Source organism: Phalaenopsis equestris, unplaced genomic scaffold, assembly GCF_001263595.1.
Source record: "Phalaenopsis equestris unplaced genomic scaffold, ASM126359v1 Scaffold000404, whole genome shotgun sequence".
Classification (NCBI taxonomy): domain Eukaryota; kingdom Viridiplantae; phylum Streptophyta; class Magnoliopsida; order Asparagales; family Orchidaceae; genus Phalaenopsis; species Phalaenopsis equestris.
This window is the reverse complement of record NW_018164846.1, coordinates 266903-272466: the sequence shown is the minus strand read 5'-3', so window position 1 is coordinate 272466 and position 5564 is coordinate 266903.

The window sequence follows — 5564 nt, the reverse complement described above, 5'->3', positions numbered from 1 at the left end:
TTGTCTATCTTGTAATTTTAGCTCGGTTGTTTAGTTTGAGTTTAATTTGTATGAACTTCCAATGAAATTATAAGATAGTTGATACAACTTCAACAAATTTTCATCATTTGTCACAGATCTCGAGGCGTTGCACGTATCTTGAGATAACTTTATAAGCAAGAAATATTCAAACATTAATAAAAAGTCACTCAGCTTTGATTTCAGCAAACATACAGTCGCACTGGCAGGTTCAAGGAGACTGACCCTATGATATCAAGATTAGTTCAATCAAAGTCAAATCAAGTCCAAATTAAGTCATTAAATCAGTCTTGGAAGTTTTCCATGTATATTTGTAAGGTCAAATGAATATTAAATCTAGCAAACAAATAGTTGACTTGAGCGTCTCGACAAGACAAATCTAGTGAGCTCAACTTTGCTCAATTCTAACACTGTTAAAATATTCAAATATTCATCAAAAGTTGTTTGATCGAAAGAAACTTTTTAGATCGTCTAATCAAAATGATTTATATTTCTGCATTAATTTTGGGGGGGGGGGGACTTGAGATTTGAGGAAGAGCTTGAATCTTTGAGGAACTTAAGTCCAGTACCGTCGTCGACCATCGTCGATCGTCGTTGATCACCATTGACCTCTTTCGACCACCGCCGACCATTATCGACTTTTGTTAATTGTCATCGACCGTCGTTGGCTACTACCGACCTTCGTTGATCACCTTCAATCATCATCGGCCATTGTCGACTGTCGTCGATCATTGCAAACCACAGTCGAACACCATCGATTGAACGCATCCAATCGCTATCAACTGCCACCCGTTCCTAACAACGAATTCATCAGCACACCGACATTGTAACTTGGGAAATCTAGTATGTTTTTCTCGCCCTTGGGACAATTGGTTGCAACTGTAACCATTTTTTTATGGTGAACTCTTCAGCTGTGTCAAATCCGTGATTTTTCCCTTTTTGGGTTTTTCGCGTAAAACTTCTAGTGTCATTATTAGTTGTTTTTTCTCTTCTAAGTGTGTGTCGAATATTGGTACCACACTAAAATGATAATCTGTTACTCTATCATAACAAATTTTCTAGCATGCATCTGTTTGGCGCTTTCTGTGGGAAACCGTAATCCCATCATCGAATTACTTAGGCTTACTACATGGCCACCAAATTCAATAATCATGACAACAGAGCATCCCACTTAAACACATATCGTTACCTGGAGCTGTCACGGAGCCAAGGGCATCATACGTCTTCATCTTCCTGCTCTAGAAGACGTTATCCTGCCAACGACAACATATCGGGTCCTTCTCCAGAAGACTGAATGCGTAGAATGGGGGAGTCTCAACTAGGGGTCCTACAGCTCTCACGTAGGGCTCAATAGTCACTACCAACACAGTTGAATGAAATTCGTTTACCATTAACTCAACGATCTACTGGAAATTTGTTGAGGGCTCAATGTGCCGCTCAAAAATACTAGTACTAGACCCCTCCCTGGAGGGAACATTTTCCCTGCCAGGATGGGATCCCGAACTCATATACACCGTAAGTTTCACTCATTCATCTTGTGCAACATATTTGGCACCGCCATGCCAGCCATTCCATATGATATCATTCATAATGAGCTACAACTTTCGGAGAAAGCTCCCCTTGGAGAAAAAAGGATCACTTTCCTAGTCACAGCAACTTTCATGAATCTTTTCCCTTAGCGAATGTGGTCCTCCAACACCCTATCCCAACAGGCTTCAATCTTCCGAACATCAACACCTACGAAGGGATAATTGACCCCTATGAGCATAGTAATCACTACCGAACCATCATGCACATTCAACATGCCTCTGATGAGCTTCTGTGTCGAGCGTTCCCAACCACTCTTAAGGGCAAACTCGCATCTGGTTATACTCTATGTTAGGGGGCACTGTAAACACCTTTAATAAGCTTGCTAGACTATTCGCATAACAGTTCATGACGTACCGACGAATCATCAAGGATTTGTCCCATCTATGGGGAATTCGTCATATTGAAGGAGACTCGCTCAAGGACTACTTCCACAAGTTCTCTGTTGAAACTCTTCATATTCCGGGAGTAGATCCGGAGTTGATAAGAGGAGACTTCCTTGGGGCGCTCCGCCCATGACTCTTTTGCTCATCACTGATGTGGGAGATGGCCCGCTCTTACGCCGACCTTGTCCACCGTGTTGAGGCCCAAATCACTACAAACGATGCCATCAATACGCATAAGAAGAAATTCTGAGGAAAGCACAAAAATAATATCAGAGATAATAATAAATCATCACAACGGAGAAAATCCAATCAATAGTGGAATCATGACCTTCCTTCTCGACCTAAAATTAATGAAGCGAATATCGACCCAAAAAAGAATATACACCACTAAACACGTCGCGTGTTAATGTCCTATTGGCCATCAAAGATGAGGAAACCATTAAGTGGCCTCACCCTCTAAAACCCAACTCGAGGAATCAAGAACAATACTATTGTTTGCATCGGAGCCCTGCCCACATCTCTGAGGCATGTAAGCAGCTCAAGGAGGAGATTGAAAGGTTGATTCGACAGGGATATCTTAGTCAATTTCTGCAAAATAAATTAGTTGGAGTCGATAACGCTCAAAGTAGAGGGGAAACAGGCATAAAAGCAAGAACATGGGAGTCACCAAATGGTGGGTGAAATTTAGACGATTGCTAGAGGTCCATTGCTAACTGATCAACTCCTTATCACTACACCTAAAGAACCAACGTAGAAGAAATTGTGCTTCGAGCCTATCACTTTTGATGATTCTGACCCGGAAAGAGTCGAAGTCCTCCACCAAGATCCTCTTATTGACGAAAAAGCTACTTCCTTCCTAACAGATAAGGGTTTAGACTGTTATCAGGTTATGTCGTTCGGGTTGAAGAATGCTGATGCAACCTATCAATGCCTCATGAAAAAGGTCTTCAAAGACTTTCTTGGGCATTCGATGAAGATGTACATTGATGATATGTTGGTAAAAAGCCTGGAAGCATCTCAACGCATTTCTCATCTAGAGTGTTTCTGACTTCTTCATCAGTACGACATGCACTTCAACCCAACTAAGTGTGCCTTTGGAGTCACATCAGAAAAGTTTATCGGATTCATGGTTATTCATCGTGGAATTTAGGTGAACTCATAAAAGATCAAGACACTGAGAGACATGGAGCCTCAAAAGAACATCAAGGAGGTTCAATGTTTGAACAATTGTATAGCTGCCATATCTCGCTTCTTGGCTCGTTATGAGCTTTAGTATTTGTCGTTCTTTAAGATACTAAGAGGTGCTAAAAATTTTGGTTTTCAGAGGACAGATGACTGTCAACCCACTTTCGAGCAACTCAAGGCATGCCTGGCTTTGCCACCCTTCTTTCAAAGCCTATCCAAAGGGAGATGCTATATATCTACTTGGCTATCTCACCTCACATGATAAGCTCTATCCTAGTCAGGGTGGAGAGCTCAGTTGAAAAGCCAGTCTATTATGTCAACAAAATTCTCTCTGACATAGAAAGTCACTACTCGTTGGCGAACAAGACTGCATTGGCTTAGTATTTTCAGCAAGGAGACTTCGTTCGTACTTCCAGGCCCACACTATCTGCGTCTAGACACAACTCTTTTTGAAGGGCATCCTACAAAAACTAGAAACATCAAGAAGATTAGTTAAATGGTCAGTAGAATTGAGAGAATTTAACATATGTTATCTACCATGACCAAACATCTAATCACCCAACTTTGTGGTAGAATGTACAATACCTTCCTCTGATGAGCTATATAGATATATGTATGTATACATACATATATCTATACATACATATATACATACATACATACATATATCTATATACATACATACATACATATATATGTGTGTGTGTGTGTGTGTGTGTGTGTGTGTGTGTGTGTGTGTGTGTGTGTGTGTGTGTGTGTGTGTGTGTGTGTGTGTGTGTGTGTGTGTGTGTGTGTGTGTGTGTGTGTGTGTGTGTGTGTGTAGATATATATATGTATGTGTGTGGGTGTGTGTATACAGTAGAGCCATCCAACATCACATCAATTACAGAAACATAAACAATATTGTCAGGGGGGTCCACATGGGCAATTAAATTAGACACCAAATCTTGTCTTATGGTAATTTCCTCCACAAGTGGAGCAGATATGTCCAGAGCAGTGGGGTTATACCCATCATTATTTACTTGAACTTTAGATTTCAAATTATGATGAAGCTTGTGACATTTATCAAGGGTATGCCCAAACATAGTACAATTGGTACAATAAAGAGGTCTATATTCCATGACGATTTGTTGTCAATATCCATTATGAGTTGTGCCCAACAAACTTCAGTAATATCAGGTAAAGTAATATCCCTTTCCATAAGTATTCTGGCACAGAATATTTGGTCAGATTGAAAGTGCGTAAATCTAGCTTCATAGGGTCCCCAAGTATTGACCCCAATAGAGTAGAGAACACGATGGTTAAAAAACTGCAGCTTGAGCCCAGGTAGACTAAACCATACGGGTACAGTAGGAGATTCATGATTACGGTCAAAATCAAAGGACCACTTGAGTAACTTCTTTGACTTGCCTGCAATATTAAGATATTTTTTTGAGAAAATCCGGGTGTAGTCATCAGTCACGGTTAATTGAATCAACACATGTCTCCCATCAATGAATAGTAGTTTGTTATCATCAAAACACTTTCTGATAAATTTCATAGGTGGGTGCCCACACTGAAGTTTCCAATAAGAGTGAACTTGAATTTCTTAATCAGGGTTAAAATTTCTAAGTCAGAGAAAAAGAGCGCTGCCTTCCCACCTTTCCTACTTGACTTCTTAACAAAAGGGTAATCGTTTGTACCTTCACGAGAGTCCTTATAGCTTGAGGCGAAGACAACAGTTGACTCCACCTGAGGATTACCCACCACGTGGGCAAAGAAGGCTTTGTCATGTTCAATAGAAGGAGGGAACAACATCAGAGCAAGGAAAACCACCTGCTAGAAGATCCCGATATAATTGCGGCGAGGTGCGACAGAATGCGAAGCTGTCGGCGTCTCTTGCTGCAAAGGCCCAAAATCTTGGAAGAAGGGAGAAGCGAACGTGCAGATATATGCAGTTGTCGACGTCGAGACAAAAGATACACAGTAACGACGTTGACACATGCTGCTGTCAGCTTCAAAACAGATGAAACACAATAATGAGGCGAGCCGATGAAGCAGAGGAAGTGAGAAGCGAAAGTGGAGAGACGACGAAACAGAGGCGATGTGCGAGCCCTCTTCTTTGAGCGACTGAATCAAAAGAGACAGAAATCGCCATTCGAATCCCTAACAGAGCTCTCGACCGCCATATATATATATATATATAGAAAAAGAAATCGGTATTTGGCAAAGACCCAAATACTAATTTCCCATGTGTTAGGCCCCATGACGAGAGCACGTGCCATGTGCTGATTATTCGAGACCCCGCGCCACGGGAGATCGAATCCTTGACCTGAGGGGACTTACAGTGACCCTGTCACCAAAAAACAAGACTTAGGCGCGCGCGCACTGACAAATATATATATATAT